The following is a 21916-nucleotide window of genomic DNA, read 5'->3' on the forward strand; positions in this document are numbered from 1 at the left end:
CAAGGCAAACCATTCAATATCACAGTAATCCAAGTCTATGCCCCAACCAGTAATGCTGAAGAAGCTGAAGTTGAACGGTTCTATGAAGACCTACAAGACCTTTTAGAATTAACACCCAAAAAAGATGTCCTTTTCATTATAGGGGACTGGAATGAAAAAGTAGGAAGTCAAGAAACATCTGGAGTAACAGGCAAATTTGGCCTTGGCATGCAGAATGAAGCAGGGTAAGGACTAACAGAGTTTTGCCAAGAAAATGCTCTGGTCATAGCAAACACCCTCTTCCAACAACACAAGAGAAGACTCTACACATGGACATCACCAGATGGTTGACACTGAAATCAGATTGATTATATTATTTGCAGCCAAAGATGGAGAAGCTCTATACAGTCAACAAAAACAAGACCAGGAGCTACTGTGGCTTAGATCATGAACTCCTCATTACCAAATTCAGAATGAAATTGAAGAAAGCAGGGAAAACCACTAGACCATTCAGGTATGACCTCAATCAAATCCCTAATGATTATACAGTGGAAGTGAGAAATAGATTTAAGGGCCTAGATCTGATAGATAGAGTGCCTGATGAACTATGGAATGAGGTTCATGTCATTTTACAGGAGACAGGGATCAAGACCATCCCCATGGAAAAGAAATGCAAAAAAGCCAAATGGCTGTCTGGGGAAGCCTTACAAATAGCTGTGAAGAGAAGAGAAGTGAAAAGCCAAGGAGAAAAGGAAACATAAGCATATGAATGCAGAGTTCCAAAGAATAGCAAGAAGAGATAAGAAGGCCTTCCTCAGTGATCAGTGCAAAGAAATAGAGGAAAAGAACAGAATGGGAAAGACTAGAGATCTCTTCAAGAAAATTAGAGATGCCAAGGGACTATTTCATGCAAAGATAGGCTCGATAAAGGACAGAAATGGTATGGACATAACAGAAGCAGAAGATATTAAGAAGAGATGGCAAGAATACACAGAAGAACTGTACAAAAAAGGTCTTCACGACCCGGATAATCACGATGGTGTGATCACTCATCTAGAGCCAGATATCCTGGAATGTGAAGTCAAGTGGGCCTTAGAAAGCATCACTAAGAACAAAGGTAGTGGAGGTGATGGAATTCCAGTAGAGCTATTTCAAATCGTGAAAGATGACGCTGTGAAAGTGCTGCACTCAATATGCCAGTAAATTTGGAAAACTCAGCAGTGGCCACACGACTGGAAAAGGTCAGTTTTCATTCCAATCTCAAAGAAAGGCAATGCCAAAGAATGCTCAAACTACCGCACAATTGCACTCATCTCACATGCTAGTAAAGTAATGCTCAAACTTCTCCAAGCCAAGCTTCAGCAGTACGTGAACCATGAACTTCCTGATGTTCAAGCTGGTTTTAGAAAAGGCAGAGGAACCAGAGATCAAATTGCCAACATCCTCTGGATCATCGAAAAAGCAAGAGAGTTCCAGAAAAACATCTATTTCTGCTTTATTGACTATGCCAAAGCCTTTGACTGTGTGGGTCACAATAAACTGTGGAAAATTCTGAAAGAGATGGGAATACCAGACCACCTGACCTGCCTCTTGAGAAATCTGTATGCAGGTCAGGAAGCAACAGTTAGAACTGGACATGGAACAACAGACTAGTTCCAAATAGGAAACGGAGTACGTCAAGATTGTATATTGTCACCCTGCTTATATAACTTATATGTAGAATACATCATGAGAAACGCTGGACTGAAAGAAACACAAGTTGGAATCAAGATTACCGGGAGAAATATCAATAACCTCAGATATGCAGATGACACCACCCTTATGGCAGAAAGTGAAGAGGAACTAAAAAGCCTCTTGAAAGTAAAAGAGGAGAGTGAAAAAGTTGGCTTAAAGCTCAACATTCAGAAAACGAAGATCATGGCATCTGGTCCCATCACTTCATGGGAAATAAAAGGAGAAACAGTGGAAACAGTGTCAGACTTTATTTTTTTGGACTCCAAAATCACTGCAGATGGTGACTGCAGCCATGAAATTAAAAGACCTTACTCCTTGGAAGAAAAGTTATGACCAAACTAGAGAGTATATTCAAAAGCCGAGACAATACTTTGCCGACTAGGGTCCATCTAGTCAAGGCTATGTTTTTTCCAGTAGTCATGTATGGATGTGAGAGTTGGACTATGAAGAAGGCTGAGCACCGAAGGATTGATGCGTTTAAACTTTGGTATTGGAGAAGACTCTTGAGAGTTCCTTGGACTGCAAGGAGATCCAGCCAGTCAGCCTCTGGCTGCCCAGGAAACCTTGACTGAGGAGCATGCTTCAGGACACTCCACTGCAAGACTGGAGGAGGAAGGACACACAGGGACATGCATCTGTCAGGAGTGTGCATTTGTGTGTGTGTGCATGCACACATCCACGATGGATCCAGGTACGTGATCCATCTGTGGGTGTATTCCTTAGAGCCCTGCCCCAGCTGCATAGCCACCTGAAGTGATTCAGGTGTGTGGGACTCTCCATCCCCTCCACACCGTCTAGGGTATCTGTGCTGTGAACATTCCATGGGCCTTAAAGTCCTCTCCTCTCAGTGTGTTCTTTCTTTGGTAGAACACTTGGCCAGAGAGGCCAGGAGAAAGAGGGAAGTCATCTCTCCTTCTCAAACAAGGATCCTTGTGCAAGCCTTCACGTGGGATTGCTTTCCGGTGAATTGCTGCCAGGGAAGAACTGGCTCATCAGATGGGAATCCCAGAAATTGGTGGGCTGAGTGGTGTGTTTTGGGCCACTGTGGCCTTGCAGGCACCCCTCATTTCCCAGGGCCAAGGGATTCGTTTGCAGAAAATGGCCCTGCAGAACTTTCCCTGTGGCTGACAGATCAGAGGATGGGCGGCCAGGTGGGGTGTTGAATGGGCACTGGGAGGCGCCAGCACTTTGATCTGGACGGTCATGACGTCTGATGTGCCTGTCTGCCTTTTGCTCCCCTAGACATGGTTTCAAAACTGAATATCTCAGCACCCCTAGCAGAGCACAAGGGGCCCAGGAATGTCTGGGCCCAAGGCCCAGGTGGTGCGTTGGCCATGACTACTCCTGCTCCAGAGACCCGAAGGGCCCCACCCACTGTCCGGAGCACCTCACCTCCCCTCACATCTCTCAGCCACAGGAGATCATGCCACCCTTGGCTGCAGCGACACCTTTGGGCACCCCACCTTCTGGGTGCCTGGAACTGCCTCTGTGGTCTGTGTGGGTTAGCTGTTGAGTATCTTCATGGTCCAGCCCAGCCAGGTGGATCTTCAGCTAGGTGGGAAGCCACCATCTCCTCCCCAGGTAGCAGTTCCCTGGGCTGAGTTCTCCCCTGCTGTCACAGCATCTTGGCAACCCGGGCCAGGGGTCATCTTGCCACCTGGGCAGCCTGAGACACATATCCCACGGTGGCCGGAGTCACCCTATTGTGAAGTAATGGCCCCTCCACTATAGCCACAGCCCCATCCACCCAGGCTTCCAAACTCAACAATCCTCCTAGATGAGCCTGTGGTGGCCATGGACGTCCCAGACATGCAAGTGCCTTCTCTTGTGGCCGCTGCAAATGCAGAGGCATACTCTGCCCTCTCAGGTGCACCCAGCTTTCTAGAGGAGCTCTTGAAGGCCACAGGCATCCTGGACATGGAGGTGCTTTCCTTGGGGGCTACTGCAGGAGTGCACCCTGCCCTCCCAGGAGCCCTCAGCTTCCTAGAAGAGCTCTTGGTGGCCACAGGCATCCCTGACATGCAGGCGCCTTTCCCGTGGTCCACTGCAGATGCAGGAGCACACCCTGCCCTCCCAGAAGGACCCGGCTTCCTAGATGAGCTCTTGGTGACCCCAGGGAATCTGGACATGATGGGGCCTTCCTTGGGGCCATCTACAGATGCACCAGCACACCTCGCCCTGCCAGGCTCACCCAGCCTCCAAGACGAGCTCCTACCTGCCACATGCATCCCAGGCTCGCCGGGTCCTTCCCTGGCGTCGTCTACTCTCATTGCGGGACCGTCCAGCCCTCCCTGGGTCATCCAGCCTCCTAGAGGAAATCATGGCTGCCACAGCCATCCACAACATACCCTGGTCTTCACTGGGGCCCACTGCGAAGGAAGAAGGAGTTGAGGTAATCCTAGAAGCACCCCTCAGTGAAGATGATTACTAGGTCCTCCTGGACATGCTGCCAGGCTCCCCAGCCCCTCTGGCTTAGAGGGAGAGGAAGGAAGGGACACCATCCCCCAGAGCACCTTTCAGGTCTCCTTTTCTGGGATGCAGAGCCATGGAGAGGAGGGGGGCGGTATTGGGTGGGGGGAGGAGAGAATACAGATGGGATGTCTACCAACTGCCAGGAGCCAGTACGGGAAATCCCACCAATGACAAGGTCATGTGGAAGAGAACTGTTAAGCAAGGCTTCAGGACTCAAGGGGCTCCCTAAACTGCTTGAGCATCTACCCCAAAACCAGAATCTGTCTGTCTTAATATTTTGTGCCTTTCACCAACTCTCCTGCCATACAGTGGCCATCCCCAACCACCTTTCTCTGGAGAAAATCAACTTAGGGCTCTAGCTAATAAGTCTCCTGGACATGAGAGGAATATTTCAAATCAAACCCCCTCTGTTAGCAGTCTAGCTTGCTTGGCAGGTTTATCCAGACTCTTACAGCTACCCATGTGATTATTTACAGCCTCCCAACTGTGAGAGGCACAGGAAGCCTAAAACATAGAGCCTTTCAAAGAGTTAAAAGTTATTAGAGTAGTGCTGGTGTAGGATTTCATTATTGGGCCAGTGCTTGCTGCTAAGTTCCCATATCTCTTATCCACTGTGCACCTGGGAGTGCATTAGTTAACATAGTTGGAATGAAAGAAAAACAAGTGTAGCCTTGAAATTAACCACATCAGACCTTTGAGCTAATTGGTCCTTTCTTGTAACTCACTGCACCTTTGCTCCGTGAGAAATGTAACTCTGTTTAGTGTTTTCTGAGGCTGACATAGATTAGAAATATAAAGAAAAAACATTTCAAGGGAAAATAAGTTTTCTGGTTGAGCAGCCTTTATCAAGAGGGTCATAAAATGTTCACAGGCCTCCAAGGCCAGAAGATAATGTACAAAACATTGTTTATGGGAAAGGTATGCAGAAAAAGTCCTGGTTTTGATAAAGACAAAACAGATGTAATGTTTGGGCTGACTCTGTATGACTTTGCATCTTTCATATCCTTCTATGTACAAGTTAAGGTATAAAAGTCCCTTTTGAAAATAAAGTAAGGGGCCTCTCTCACCGAAGAAGCTTGGTCACCCCATGTTTTCCTTTTTTTCTCTCTTTCTTTCTTTCTCTCTCCCTCTCCCTCCCTCTCTTTTTCAGGCTGATCCCTTGGAACACAGAGACTGTCTGCGTTCACTTTCCTGCCTGGGCTTCTAAGACTTTATTAGCTTTCTGTGTAAACCAAGGAATATCAGCCTCTTTCTCTCCTCTATTTTCTTATCTACAACATTCTTTCCTTATCTCTCTCTAAATCATTTGCCGACACCATTTCTCCTTCGGGTTCCCCTGGATCCTATGGGGGCTGGACCCAGCAACCAACAACTTTGGGGACAGACCCAAGAGCTGGAGATTTGGGAAGCAAGGGCTCCCCAAGAGGGAGAGAGTTGGGAAAGGCTGAGTGGGAGAGGGAGGGAGGGAGAGAGGGAAGGGAGGCAGGGAGAGTTGGGGACCAAGGGAGGGAGAGGAGGGTAGGGGAGGCAGGTGGAGCCCCCATCTGGGACTCAGCTTCAAGCCACCAGCAAACCCGGCAGGTATCCCTAAAATACTCCCTCAGGTACACGCTTCCCTCAGTTTCAGGATGCCAGCTCTGGGTGGGTTTCCCAAGGTCAGATCCTCTGAGCCAGCAGTAGGGACCTACCCACACAACCGCTTTCATGACCAGACTCCATGTGAACACACATGCCTGAAATAGCTGCAGAGGTCAATCATCTCCGTGTGTCTCTCTGATCCTCACAGTGTAGTGACTGAGCTTGCCCTGCCACAAGCATCCCCCTGTCACCAGCATCCCCCTGTCACCCACAGACATACAGACTTTATATACTTGCTAACCCGTTCCTGAATTCATAGATCCAGTGGTTTTGAAGTACATCCAAACCCCTGACCATTCTCATATGAATCCCCGTGGTTGGGTTTAGAGACCTGGGTGGCCATAGAATACATTGCTAAAGATGGCTGTGGGTGTGGCGTTGTGGTTCGTTCATTTGCTTTCAATTCATTGGGACCTGTTCAGAGTGAAAAGAGAAGTGCCTCTCATCGACCATCACCCGTGTTGCCTCATGCAGCCTCCTTCCTTCTTTGTCTCCTTCCTCCTGATTTCTTCCTCTTTCTCCTCTCTGCCCTCCATTTCTTTAAGGAAGCACACACTCTTTCCATGTCCTGTTGTTGGCACAGGTCAAGGCTTCATTCTGTGCAGAATGTGCATGCTTCCTTCCTTGGCTTATTGGAACGTCCTTCGTAATAGTAGGGAGTACACTGTACCCTTTCCCGGGTCTCTCCAGGGCACTTGGGTTGGGAGGTGGACTGGGAAGGCGTGGGCATCAGGCTCCACCTGAAAAAGCCCCAAATGGTGTGGATTGGCCCATCATGTCTCTGGCAGTAGGCTTGAGTTACTGGCACTCAAAGACCCATGGGTGTAGGTGGGGGTGGGGGTGGGGGTGGGCAGGGGGGGTGGACTGGGATTGCTGTAGGGAAAGGACGCCAGGGGGTTCTGAGTAGCTGGGGATGGATGTGGGAAGTTGAGGCAAGGAAAGGGAGGGGTCTAGGTGGAGGCACTGAGAGAGGGTCCAGTGTCTGGAAATGCCTCAGAGGAGTCTGTAGAGCCCATTGAGGCCAATGTATGAGCGGAATGTGAAAAGGCGGGAAAACCCAGAGTTTCAGAAGCAAGGCAAGCTGGGAATGGGGACATGGATGGCAACTTCAAAGTGACCTAGGGGAATTCCCAGGCAGTTATGACTGTGTGCACTGCTTACAGCGCCAGAGCCTCGGTTTGATCTCAGCTGCTGCCTGGGTGGGCCACAAACTAAAGCCCTGAACAACCCTCCCAGCCCAACACGGACCTTGAGGTGTGGGGCACAGGCCGTGCCTGTGAAAGGCCACTTGCTCCAGAGGATTCTTTTTTTTATATATAAATTTATTTATTTAAATTGGAGGCTAATTACTTTACAATATTGTATTGGTTTTGCCATACATCAACATGAATCCACCATGGGTGTACACGTGTTCCCCATCCTGAACCCCCCTCCCACCTCTCTCCCCATACCATCTCTCTGGGTCATCCCAGTGCACCAGCTCCAAGCATCCTGTATCATGCATCAAACCTGGACTGGTGATTTATTTCACATATGATATTATACATTGTTTCAATGCCATTCTCCCAAATCATCCCACCCTTGCCCTCTCCCCCAAAGTCCAAAAGACTGTTTTATACATCTGTGTCTCTTTTGCTGTCTTGCATACAGGGTTATTGTTACCATCTTTCTAAATTCCATATATTTGTGTTAGTATACTGTATTGGTGTTTTTCTTTCTGGCTTACTTCACTCTGTATAATAGGCTCCAGTTTCATCCACCTCATTAGAACTGATTCAAATGTTTTCTTTTTAATGGCTGAGTAATACTCCATTGTGTATATGTACCACAACTTTCTTATCCATTCATCTGCTGATGGACATTGCTTCCATGTCCTGGCTATTATAAACAGTGCTGCAATGAACATTGGGGTACACGTGTATCTTTCAATTCTGGTTTCCTCGGTGTGTATGCCCAGCAGTGGGATTGCTGGGTCATATGGCAGTTCTATTTCCAGTTTTTTAAGGAATCTCCACACTATACTCCATAGTGGCTCTACTAGTTTGCATTCCCACCAACAGTATAAGAGTGTTCCCTTTTCTGCAAACCCTCTCCAGCATTTATTGCTTGTAGACTTTTGGATAGCAGTCATTCTGACTGGCATGAAATGGTACCTCATTGTGGTTTTGATTTGCATTTCTCTGATAATGAGTGATGCTGAGCATCTTTTCATGTGTTTGTTAGCCATCTGTATGTCTTCTTTGCAGAAATGTCTGTTTAGTTCTTTGGCCCATTTTTTTAATTGGATCATTTATTTTTCTGGAACTGAGCATTCTTTCCTAAGTTTCTGCATGGTGGCCAGGGGTGCCCTCTCTGACTAAGCACCCAATACTATTTAAAAAACAGGGGCGCAGCCACATCACCCTATCAAAAGTCCTGAGCTGCTGGGTCCTGGCCCATTGAAACAGCAGTCTGCAGAGTCTGTGTGGCTCTCCCACCATGGCTTTGTCCAGCTCCTCCAGCACCTCAAGCAGTACATTTGCCCTCGCTCCCTGTGGTGGTACCGCATCTCAGGGGGTCTGTGGATTGCCCGTCCAAGGGTTCATGACAAACCTGTTGACTGACCACCTGGAATGGCAGGGACCAATCGGCTGGGCCCCTGGTTTCCAGGCATCATGTGTGCCCAAAGAGGCAACATTTGGTCGTTTTACTCCTTTGGCACGCACATGACTTCTCCTTTCTCTTTTCTGTGATGATGGTGTTGGTTGCTGAGGGGAGTGGGGAGCGGGGCCTGGGATGGGGCACTTATTCTTCATCTTCCTGTGGAAAGGGAAGTTGGGGAGCTCTGTGGCTTTGCCTCCTTAACTGGCTTTCTCTCCACAATGGCTTAGTGCCTTCTCTCTTCCATCAGGTGTTACGTGTTGGGCTTTGCTTCAGCATCCTTCCCTTTCCTTTCCTTTTCCACTAGTGAAGCATATACGGCTCGGGCACGTGTTAGCCTGGAGAAGCCAGGTACTTTCCAATTGTCATCATGATAGAGGGAACTCTGAGAGACACCCCATCGAGACGTTTCCCAGGCATCTGCCCAAAAAGGTGGGAAAATGTCTCTTCAGACAGGCGGGATAGTGTTGTGGTCTTTGGTGGGTGGGATTTCCTGCCGGTTTGTTTTGGGGGTGGGTTTGGTTTCCTTTCTGCTTGCTCATGTTTCTTGGATTCCACAGTGAGTGGGGGTTGGGGGGTTTCCCCACCAGCCTTGACTCTCAGCCTGGCTCTCAGGGTGTAGCCAAGTGACTTCCAAATACAGACACGTCCCTGGGCACCCGGCTCTGCTCAGGCACAGGGGCAACTCCGCTCTGCAGGGAGCGTGCTTGGGCACCTCCGTCAAGTCCTCGCTCACTCCCACGTCCTCTGAGACTTTTCCCTTTTTTCTCTTCCACAGGCTTTATCGCTAAACGATCTCGAAGGAGGAGCCTCGCTCTGAAGCTGAGCAGAAGGATGACCTGCAAGCCCTCTTTCAACAGAAACCCTACTCTGGGATAGCACCCAGAGAATGACTGGCCTGAGAGTTTGGCACTGCAGAAAGCAGAGTTCAGGTAGGCCCCCTCTCTCCAACCGTTCTCCCTCTCAGGCTCCCCATGCCGATCCATGTCAGCCAAAAGCATCCAGCCGCCTTTCTCTTCAGAACAAATTCTCTCTGTTTGCCCCCAGGTCTGGTTTCAAAACCAACGAAGAAAACAGTTAAAGCAGAGGTGATCGCCTTCTGAAAATGTGTGCCAAGACGGGGAAGGGGTGTCAAGGTGCACAGCCAGGCCTCCATCACCACCTCCTGGACCTCAGTCTTCCTCTCAAGGTAATTTACCCAGAGTTCTGCAAAGACAAATCCCCAGAGGGGGTCCTGAACCCTCCCCCACTTGTCAGAGAATTCTCTCTGATGGTGGATGACCACGGGAGGCCCAGAAACAACTAGGAGGGAAGAAACAGGGCTATTTGGTTGCTTTCCCCATCAGTGTCCCAGATGCCAGCACAACCCCCTCATTCAGCATGGACGGGCAGCACTGTTCCCCCTTATATCCCCTCCCCAGTCCCCGTCAGGAACTTTTGTCTTCAAGTGCCCAGGCAACCTTGGCCAAGGAGCATGCTTCAGGGCACTCTGTGACAAGACTGGAGGAGGAAAGAAACACAGGGACATGCATGTGTGTGGCGTTTGCCTGTGTGCGTGTGTGCACACACACATCCACGATGGATCCAGGCACATGACCCATCTGTGAGTGTATTCCTTAGAACCCTGCACTGGCTGCAGAGCCACCTGAAGTGATTCAGGAGTGTGGGACTCTCCATCCACTCCACACCATCTAGGGTATCTGTGCTGTTAACATTCCATGGGCCTTAAAGTCCTCTCCTCTCAGTGTGTCCTTTCTTTGGTAGAAGATTCTGCCAGAGAGGCCAAGAGAAAGAGGGAAGTCATCTCTCCTTCTCAAACAAGGATCCTTGTGCAAGATTTCACGAGGGAATTCTTTCCAGGGATTGCCACCAGGGAAGAACTGGTTTGCCAGTAGGGAATCCTAGAATCTTGAATCCAGGTAAGTTCTCCCCCCAGCACATGGGCCCAGGACATGGCCCAGGAGAAAGGAGTGTTCAGTCCTGCCAAGCGTTTGGAGCTGGATACATGTAGGCTTGGGCTGGAGCTTGGGCTAGGGCAGAGGGGGCCGAAAGTTGGTGGACTGAGTAGTGGGTTTTGGGCCAACTGTGGCTGTGCAGGCACCCCTCATTTCCCAGGGCCAAGGGATTCGTTTGCAGAAAATAGCCCTGCAGAAGTAGCCCTGGGCCAGACAGATCAGAGGACAGCCGGCCAGGCGGGCTGATGAATGGTAGCAACGGAGGCACCAGCACATTGATCAGGACGGTCACGACTTCTGATGTGTCTGTCTGCCTTTTGCTCCCCTAGGTATGGTTTCAGAACCGAAGAGCTTGGCACCACGAGCAGAGCACTAGGGGACCTGGCAGTAACAGGGCCGAAGTCCCAGGTGGCCCATCAGCCAGGAGTACTCCAGAGGAGTGAAGGGCCCTACCCACTGTCCACAGCACCTCTCCTCCCCTTTGCCCTTCTCAGCCACAGGAGAGCATGCCACCCTTGGCTGCAGCTGCTCCTTTGGGCATGCCCACCTTCTGGGTGCCGGTTCTGCCTCTGGGGTCTGTGTGGGCCAGCCGTTGATGATCTTCATGGTCCAGCCCAGCCTTATGGCTCTCCAGCCAAGTGGGAAGCCACCACCTCCTCCCCAGCTAGTAGTTCCCTGGGCCGAGTGCTCCCCTGCTGTCACAGACCTTTGGCAGCCTGGTCCAGGGGCCATCCTGCCACCTGTACAGCCTGAGATACATATCCTGTGGTGGCCAGAGTCAGCCGATGGTGATGGCACGTTCCCTCCACTACAGCCACAGGCCTATCCACCCAGGCTTCCAAGCTCAACAAGTCTCCTAGATGAGCTAGTGGTGGCCATGGGCATCCCGACACACAGGCACCTTCCGCGGGGGTCACTGCAGATGCAGAGGCACACTCTGCCCTCCCAGGCACACCCAGCTTCCTAGAGGAGCTCTTGGCGGCCACAGGCATCCCGGGCATGGAGGAGCCTTTTAAAGGGGCTGCTGCAGTTGCAGGAGCACACTCTGCCCTTCCAGGTGCATCCAGCTTCCTAGACGAGCTCTTGGAGGCCTCGGGTGTCCCGGACTTGCAGGTGCCTTCCACGGGGGCCGCTTCCTATTCAGAGGGACACTCTGCCCTCCCAAGTACACTCAGCTTCCTAGATGAGCTCTTGGCGGCCCCGGGCATCCCAGACCTGGAGGCGCCTTCCCTGGGGGCCCCTGCAGATGCAAGAGTGCACCCTGACCTCTCAGGCGCACTCAGCTTCCTAGACGAGCTCTTGGTGGCCACAGGCATCCCAGACACGCAGGCACCTTCCTCAGTGGCCGCTGCAGATGCACAATCACACCTCTCCCTCCCACACTCACCCAGCCTCCAAGACGAACTCCTGGCTCCCATGTGCATCATGGGTTCGCTGGGTCCTTCCCCGGGGTCCTCTATTGTCATTGCTGGGGACCACTCAGCTCTCCCTGGGTCATCCAGCCTCCTAGGGGATATCTTGGCTGTCACAGCCACTCTGGACATGCCCTGGTTTTCCCCGTGGGCCACTGCAGAGGAGAAAGGAGTTGAGGCAATCCTGAAAACACCCTTCAGTGAGGACGATTACTAGCGCCTCCTAGACATGCTGCTAGGCTAGCCTCCCTAGGCCCTCAGGCTTAGAGGGAGAGGAAGGAAGGGGCACCTTCTCCCCCGAGCCCCTTTCAGGTCTCCTTGCCTGGGATGCAGAGCCATGGAACTCGGAGAGGGGGGTGGTTTTCGGTTGGGAGAGGAAAGAATACGGACTGGATGTCTACCAACAACTTGGGGACCAACACAAGATCTGTACCTTTTGGATGCATGGGCAGGGGCAGGAGGGCTCTTTTTTGCCAGTGTCCCCTCCCAATGAAGCGCTCAGCCGTCCTTCCCTACCCGCCCCCACCACCCACCCCATCCCCCCACCCCACCCCACCCCCCAACCCCGTCCCCTCTCAAGCCAGCCTGGACGTTCTCAAAAGATCCATGTGTCTTAGTAGAAAGACAAGAAAGGCATATGAGTCCAGCCTAGAAGGGGCACCCACTCACTCACTGATCTTGGGTCGTCAGAGAATGACAAGTGTGCTCATGGTAGGTGGTGGTTGGATGGCGGGAAATTCAACGAAGCAGCAGACATCTAGGTGTCCACCATGAGCTAAGCTACAGGGCTGCAAAATCCTAGGTGAGATGAGGAGTGTTCAAGCCACCCTCTCGCTCTGCTCCCCTTGCCCGCGTGGCCCTGCCATTCCAGTGGACTGGTAACTGATCAGAAGGGGAGGAAAGGCAGAATTTGAGCCACTCATCCTAGTGAGACTGCATCCTACCCCATGATCATGCCAGGGAAAAAAGGTCTATTTCCCACTCTGTGGCTGATGCTATGCAACCTTGTAGACTAGTTCTGGAGGCCAGATGGTAGTTTTCTCCCTTCTCCAGGGGATCTTCCCAATGCAGGAATCAACTTGGGTCTCCTGCAATGCAGGCGGATCCTTTACCAACTGAGCTATCAAGGAAGCCCCGAGCACAGGCAAGCCAAGTTTAAGGCCATGCCCCCAGGAGAGAACAGGCTAGCTGATCTCGGCGTCATCCATCCGCCAACCCCCAGCCCCCCACATCCCAGCCAACAGCACATCCCAGCATGAATGAGGAGGCATACGTGGGAGGAACGAGCCCCAGTGGAAGCACAGTCCTCCAGGTACTGGCTTCTTTCCCCTGGCATCAGTGTCCTCCAGGTTCAGCCATTTGGCTTGCACCATGCAGAAAAGCGTCTTCTTCTCGAGAGGTGGGAGGAGAAAATGCATTTGGGAGGGCACAGCATCTTATCAGCGTCCACACACATTTCCTTTTCCCTGGACAGTTCAGGTGCTTGACTAAAGTCTTCATGCTTGAGAACCCTGATGCCAATGAACAGGGCATAGCTTCCATCTCTGCCAGGGGCCTTACCCCATTTCAATTCTTGGTTTGGCTGGAGGGGCAGTGTGGTGAGCCCGGCCTGACCTGCTTGATCCTGCGGTAGGTCCTTCCACTCCACTGGTGCAGCTGCAGGTCCAGGGCGGCATCGGCAGCTGTGCCTGGCAGGACCAACACTCACAGCCAGGCTCCTTTTGCCACGACTTGCCTTCCTCAACCCTGCCCCCGTGACCCAAGGACGCTCCCCCTCTCGGGTGCTTTGTGTGTTGGGGAGGGGTAGGAAGGGGAGACTAGTTTTTCTTTTTCAAAAACGATGACATTGGCTATAGGGCACTTTTACCAAGCTTAGCAAGCGGGATGGGGTGGCATGGTGTGGTTGAAATTTGAAGGAAGTTCTTGCTATATATCCCCAGGCAAATAAGAGGAGCCTTTCTCTAGTAGGACTGCTCCAGCCCACACCCTCTGGGGGAAAAGGTCATTGCACGCATCCTAGTCCATTAACCATCCAGGCTTTCCAGAATTCCCCTGCTTCAGGTGGTGGATAATTTGAGCCTTTGCCATTGGTCTGTGGCCAAAAGAGTGCACTCCTCCAGGAGTGAGTGGAGGCGTGGGCCGAGGCTCCGCTCCTTTCCCCTCTCAATCCCTGCCCACCACCCCCTGACCAAGGTTACTTAAGGCCTTGCCCAGGGGGGCCTGCATCTCTGTTTGGTCACGGACATTCAGAGGAGGGAAAATTTGGTTGGACCTTCTCCCTGTGCCTGGTGCTTATAGCGTCCTGCGACCTGGAAGCCTATTGCCAAGACAGAAGGAGGGAAAGCCTGAGTCTCAGTCTATCTCTTTTGTTCTTATATCTGAGCTGCTGGGTGGTGTGGGGAGTGTTCCTTTTGCTCTTGTTTTTGGTGGTGCTGGGGGGGGGGGAGTGGTGGGGAGTGGGGACATGTTCCATCCTTGATCCTGCAGGTGCTCACCAACACGTTCACTGAACCACAACCCCAACACATGCTGCATGCACACACGCACAGACACATGTACACATACACATACCTCATCCCTCATTGCTGTTGAGGGCAGTGGAGGAGAAGGAGGAAAAGGGTTGTGCAGTTAGGGTGTCCTAAAAGCCAAAGGTTTTCTCCAGTTGGCACATGAGGAGACAGACACAATGGACATCTCTTGCCCCAGGGGTCCTCTGGCCTTCACTGCCCACACGGTGGACTGGGCTCACCCAGCCTCTCAGGATGCAGAGGCGATGCCTCATCAGGGGCACTGCAGGGGCAGATTCCTTCCATCCCCAGGCCAAGCACCTTGGTGATTCCACCTCCAGCGCCCTCCTTGGATTTCCCACTTCCCTTTGGAGAGAGCATGGGGCAGTCCCCACCGGATTCAGGGGGCTCGACATCAGCTTCTTCCCACGTGGTGTCCTCACTGTCCCCTGGCTTCACCACGAGCTACCATATGTTTGTCCTGTCATTGCCTAGTCCTTCACGCCCTCCCCTCATGGAGTCCTCCGTGGGCCCCAGCTGCTTATCGCCCAGCACACCTCCCAGACCCCAGCGGGAATCAGAACCCAGTCCTTGGGACAGCAGCGGTCTCTGGCAGAGTTTCCCCATGTCTTGCTCAGGGTCACCCCTGACATCAGCGGCAGCCCCCTGGGACTCTCCTGAGGACCCCAGCTATTCTCCAACTGTCTCCAGGCTTGTGGGTCCCTAGGCCCATCCCAGGCAGGAAGCATCAACCCAAGCACCAAGCCTGCCAGGTGCTGGCCCAGGATCTTCTCTGGGTTCACCCATGGCCCTTGGCTCCTCGCCACCCTGCACCCCCTAAGCCACAGGTGGGAGGAGAAAACCAGCACCCCTCCCCAACCCCAGGCACTGAGAGGCCCTGGCAGACCTCCCCCATGTCCTCAGCAGAGTTCCCCCTGAGATGGGGCACAGAGCCCTGGGAGCCCCGCAGGGACCCCTGCAGCTGCCAGAGGTGCCAGTGGGAGGCAAAGGCCAGCCCACCGGGTCCCTGGCAAACCTCCCAGGTCTGCGTCACAGACCCCGGGGAGCCCCTCAACTCCCCCAGCTCCTGCCAGCCCTGCAGCCCACCAAGCTGCTGTCTGGTCCCTGACGGCAGCTCCACAGGTCCCTGGCAGACCTCCCTAGTCTCTTTGACAGGGTCTCCCCTGAGCTTGGGCCCCAAACCAGGCAAGCCCCCCGAGGCTGCCAGCTCCTGGCCGCTATGCACCCCTCGGATGGGCTGGCGCTATGCAGAGGGCAGCCCAGCGGGTATGCCCAGGCCCTGGCAGACCTCCCCAGTGTCTTCATCCGGGTCTCCCCTGAGCTGGGGCGCAGACCTCTGGGAGCCCCACGGGTACTCCTGCAGCCGCCAGAGGTGCCAGTGGGTGGCAGAGGCCAGCCCGCCAGGCTCCTGGCAAACCTCCTCGGTCTCTTCTGCAGAGTCTCCCATGGGCTGGTATCTAGATCCCATGGAGCACCCCCCTCCCCGCAATGCCCCCAGCTCCTGGCTGCCCTGCATCTCGCTGAGCCCCCAGCGGGTTGCAGACAGCAGCTCCTCAGATCCCTGGCAGACCTCCCCCATCTTTCTGACAGAGTATCTCCTGGACTAGGACCCTAAACCTAGCGAGCCCCCTGAGGCCCTCAGCTCTTGGCCACCCTGCACTCCTCCGATGGGCCAACGGGAGGCAGGGGCCAGCTAGCCGGTGCCCTGGCAGACCTTCCACATCTCTTTGGCAGTGTCTCCTCAGAGCTGGGGTGCAGGCACCTTGGAGACCCACGGGGCTCCCTGCACTCCTCCAAGGCATCGGCAGGAGGCAGGCAGGAGGCAGAACCCAGCCCACCACCAGGGCCCTGGCAGACCTCCTGTGTCTCTTGGACGGAGTCTCCTCTGGGCTCCCCTGAAGGGAGCTGGGGCTCTCCCATGGCGTCTCCCACCGGCCCCACCCATCCACTGGAGTGGACAGGTTCCAGGCTGGAAAGCCCTGTTCTGGCACAGACTTAATGGCTTAACTCCCTTCCCTTTGCCGTTTCCCCAGCAAAGACTCTGGCCTCTTTTCCCATGCTCCCACGCTCACTTGGCTTCCCACTGGGATAGACCCAGGGTGTCCCCACCCCTCCCCCTGATGATTTCTTCCAGGACAGGAAGGCATTGTCTTGAGGATCAAATGGCAGATTCAGGATTTTTAGAGTCAGCAGCAGTAGGCTCACATAGATTATCAGGGCCATCTGAAAAGTACAGAGTCAGAGCCTAGAAAGAAAAGACATAAAATGACATCACTTAGTTCTCCTCAGGGTGCCATCTCTTAATTCAAGTGTGGTATACACACAAATCAATTCCTGGCACTTGACAGCTGTGGGAGAAGAAAGAATAACCTGGTAAGGGCCTTCCAAGAGGGGCTTGAGGAATTGGCCCCCAGATCCCAATGTTTTTATGAGGATCCTGGTTCTTGGCTCAAAGGGTGGCTTGCTTGACTCAGAGGCTCGGTCAAGAGTCACCTCTTGGACTTCCATTAAGGCCTGTTGAAAAGCTGAGAGATGAGTTTCATAGTTAGTTAATTCCAAAGTTCTAGGAAAACTTTTCCATTGAGTATTTTCAGGAATTATTAATCGTCCATCCTCCAACTGTAACCATCTTTTATCAGTGATCTTTGCTCCTCTTTTCTCATATCTTTCTAATTCTTCCTCAGTATATTATATTTTTTCCTGTTCCACAGGACATGTCCAAATCAAAGGCAACTACATTGAAGGGGTTTCCTAAAGTGTGGCCTTTCTGGCTTGACAGTCAACCAGCTGATTACCTTAGGCTACTTTACTCCTGGCCCTGCTGTGCCCTTTGCAATGCATAACACCTACTTCTTTAGGACAATATATAAACACATGACAAGAGTGAACATCAACATTCTAGGAATCAGTGAACTAACATGGACTGGAATGGGTGAATTTAACCCAGATGACTATTATATCTACTACTGTGGACAGGAATCCCTTAGAAGAAATGGAGTATCCACCATAATCAACAAAACAGTCTGAAATGCAGTACTTGGATGCAATCTCAAAAAAGACAAAATGATCTCTGTTCGTTTCCAAGGTAAACCATTCAATATCCCGGTAATTCAAGCCTATGCCCCGACCAGTAAGGCTGAAGAAGCTGAAGTTGAACAGTTCTATGAAGACTTACAAGACCTTCTAGAACTAACACCCTTTAAAAGATGTCCTTTTCATTATAGGGGACTAGAATGCAGAAGTAGGAAGTCAAGAAACACCTGGAGTAACAGGCAAGTTTGGCCTTAGAGTACAGAATGAAGCAGGGCAAAGGCTAATAGAGTTCTGCCAAGAGAATGCACTGGTCATAGAAAACACCCTCTTCCAACAACACAAGAGAAGACTCTACACATGGACATCACCAGATGGTTGACACTGAAATCAGATTGATCATATTCTTTGCAGTCAAAGATGGAGAAGCTCTATAGAGTTGACAAAAACAAGACTGGGAGCTGACTGTGGCTCAGATCATAAACTCCTTATTACCAAATTCAGACTGAAATTGAAGAAAGTGGAAAAAACCACTAGACCATTAAGGTATGATGTAAATCAAATCCTTTAGAACTATACAGTGGAAGTGAGAAATAGATTTAAGGGTCTAGATCTTAGAGTTCATCAGAGTGCCTGATGAACTATGGATGGAGGTTCGTGACATTGTATAGGAGACAAGAATCAAGACCATCCCCAAGAAAAAGAAATGCAAAAAAGGCAAAATGGCAGTTTGAGAAGGTCTTACAAATACCTCTGAAAAGACAGGAAGTGAAAAGCAAAGGAGAAAAGGAAAGATATAAGCATCTGAATGCAGAGTTCCAAAGAATAGAAAGGAGAGATAAGAAAGAGTTCTTCCATGATCAATGCAAAGAAATAGAGGAAAACAATAGAGTGGGAAAGACTAGAGATCTCTTCAAGAAAATTAGAGATACCAAGGGAACATTTCATGCAAAGATGGGCTCAATAAAGGACAGGAATGGTATGGACCTAACAGAAGCAGAAGATATTAAGAAGAGGTGGCAAGAATACACAGAAATGTACAAAAAAGATCTTCACGACCCAGATAATCATGATGGTGTGATCACTCACCTAGAGCCAGACATCCCAGAATGTGAAGTCAAATGGGCCTTAGGAAGCATCACTAAGAACAAAGCTAGTGGAGGTGATGGAATTCCAGTAGAGCTATTTCAAATCGTGAAAGATGACGCTGTGAAAGTGCTGCAGTCAATATGCCAGCAAATTTGGAAAACTCAGCAGTGGCCACATGACTGGAAAAGGTCAGTTTTCATTCCAATCCCAAAGAAAGGCAATGCCAAAGGATGCTCAAACTACCACACAATTGCACTCATCTCACACACTAGTAAAGTAATGCTCAAAATTCTCCAAGCCAGGCTTCAGCAGTACGTGAACCGTGAACTTCCAGATGTTCAAGCTGGTTTTAGAAAAGGCAGAGGAACCAGAGATCAAATTGACAACATCCGTTGGATCATCGAAAAAGCAAGAGAGTTCCAGAAAAACATCTATTTCTGCTTTATTGACTATGCCAAAGCCTTTGACTGTGTGGATCACAATAAACTGTGGAAGATTCTGAAAGACCACCTGATCTGCCTCTTGAGAAACCTACATGCAGGTCAGGAAGCAACAGTTAGAACTGGACATGGAACAACAGACTGGTTTCAAATAGTAAAAGGAGTATGTCAAGGCTGTATATTGTCACCCTGCTTATATAACTTTTTGTGGAGTACATCATGAGAAACCCTGGGCTGGAAGAAGCACAAGCTGGAATCAAGATTGCTGGAAGAAATATCAATAACCTCAGATATGCAAATGACACCACCCTATGGCAGAAAGTGAAGAAGAACTAAAGAGCTTCTTGATGAAAGTGAAGGAGGAGAGTGAAAAAGTTGGCTTAAGACTCAACATTCAGAAAACTAAGATCATGGCATCCTGTCCCATCGCTTCAGGGCAAAAAGAGTGGCTGACTTTATTTTTGTGGGCTCCAAAATCACTACAGATGGTGACTGCAGCCATGAAATTAAAAAACGCTTATTTCTTGGAAGGAAAGTTATGACCAGCCTAGACCACATAATAAAAAGCAGAGACATTACTTTGCCAACAAAGGTCCGTCTAGTAAAGGCTATGGTTTTCTCAGTGGTCATGTATGGATGTGAGAGTTGGACTACAGAGAAAGCTGAGCACCAAAGAATTGATGCTTTTGAACTGTGGTGTTGGAGAAGTCTCTTGAGAGTCCCTTGGACTGCAAGCAGATCCAAGCAGTCCAACCGAAAGGAGATAAGTCCTGGGTGTTCATTGGAAGGACTGATGCTGAAGCTGAAAATCCAATACTTTGGCTACCTGTTGCAAAGAGCTGACTCATTTGAAAAGACCCTGATGCTGGGAAAGATTGAGGGCAGGAGGAGAAGGGAACAACAGAGGATGAGATGGTTAGATGGCATCATTGACTCAATGGACATGGATTTGGGTGGACTCCAGGAGTTGGTGATGGGCAGGGAGGCCTGGCTGCTGCGGTTCATGGGGTCACAAAGAGTCGGACAGAACTGAGTGACTGAACTGAACTGATAGCAGTCAAAAGTCTCTCAATCTCTCTGAGACACTTAATAGGTTCTCCTGTTGCCATTTTACAGTTTTTCTTTCCATATTGCAGCATGAGTATGTAAAGTCAGATAAGAATTCTTAGAATCAGTTTAGATATTTACTTGCTGCCCTTTGCTTAACTCTAGAGCTCAGGTCAGAGCCACAATCTCCAGTAGCTGAGCACTTATTCTCTGGGGGAGAGATTTTGCTTTTAAAATCTTTTCAGCCATCACCACAGCGTAACCTGCTTTATGATTCTCATCCCAAACAAAAGAACTGCCATTTGTAAATAATTTCATGTCAGGATTGTCTAACGGGGTATCCATCAGATCTTCCCAAGCTGCATAGCTTAAAGTTAGACATTGGGAACAATCGTGATCAGGTGTTTCATTTCCCTTTTCAGGAAGGAAAGTGGCAGGATTAAGTTTCCACAAACGTTAAGCTTAGTTATTGGTCCTTTTAACAACAATGACTGATATTTAAGAAGCCAACTGTCTGTCATCCAAATTTAACCTCAGAGTTTAAGAATACATTCCTAGTGACTACTCTAAGGCCTTTGGTGTTGTATCAAAACTCCCAAGTGCATACCTTTTCTTTCAGTGACAAAGAAATTAAATTCTGATCCTGTGGGTAAGTTCAAAGTGGGAGCTTGCAGGAGAGCAGTCTGAAGAGCCTTAAAAGACTTTGAGAATCTGGAGACCAAACCAGTTTGTCAGCTTGGGCTTGTTAATTTCAGTTATAAGTTTATATAAAGGCCAGGAAAGTTGCCCGTAAGCCAGAATCCAAATGTGGAAGTAGCCTGTGATCCCTAAAAATCCTCTCAATTGTCTTAAAGTCATAGGTAGGGGATGATTCAGTGTAGGTTTAATTCTAGAAAGCATACTGAAAAATATTTGGCTCTTTCAGGAACTTTAGATTATAGAATATAAGGATTAGGTACCATGGGGTACAAAGGAACCACAGCCTTATTATTCATAAATCTTGAACTAGGCTCCATTTATCATTTGATTTCCTTATATCCAAAATAGGAGTGTTGCATGGACTGTTACAAGGAATTAATAGCCCCTGCTCCTTTGAATTCTCAATGATGAGTTTTAACCCTTCCTCAACCTCAGGTTTCAGAGGATACTTCTTTTTATGTGGAAATAAATGCATCTTTGCATTTGACAACTACAGAAATAGCATTTTGTGCTCGACCCACAGATTTTCCATCAGCCCACACTCTAGTATTTATATTTTGTTCAATTAAAGGGAGAAAAAGGGAGGGCTTCATATTCATGAAAACAGAGGCATGGACCTTGCTCAGTATATCCCTCCCTAAAAGGGATGAGGGAGACTGGCATGATCAGAAACTCTTGTGAAAATAGCACAGAGTCCCAATTGCAGCTTGGAGGACAACTGAAATAATGTTTGGCTCATCCTGACAGTCCCATTATGGAAGTGGATTAGGGAGAAAATAGGCCAGGGGCTTCAGTAAGCACAGAGTAAGTTGCCCCAGTGTCTAAAAGGAAATTGACGGATTGTCCCCCACGGTTATTAATACCCAGGTTTCCTCAGGTGTAATTAGGATGGGAGCTTGTGTGCAGATCCCCAGGCACCTTTAGTCCTGATTGTCTTGAGAGTCCGACCCCTGAAACCTACGCCTCTAGGGGCAGTCTTTCTTTGAGTGTGGTCCCTTCCAAACTGGATATGTAGCCAGGGGCGACTTAGATGCTTGAGGGCAATCCCACTTGAGGTGCCCTCCTTTCCACAGTAATAGCAAGCCCATCCCTTTTCACCTGGGTCCCTCTGGGCATTTTTCTCAGGCTGTTTACGATTGCTTCTGACAGCCATTACAAGGGCTTCTGCCTGTTCCTTTGTCTTTCTCTGCCTTTCTTTTCCTCACCTTTTCTACCATAATAGACTGTCTGAGCCAGTTGCAACAGATTATTTA

The sequence above is a fragment of the Capra hircus genome, chromosome 22 (genome assembly GCF_001704415.2).
Source record: "Capra hircus breed San Clemente chromosome 22, ASM170441v1, whole genome shotgun sequence".
Taxonomy (NCBI): Eukaryota; Metazoa; Chordata; class Mammalia; order Artiodactyla; family Bovidae; genus Capra; species Capra hircus.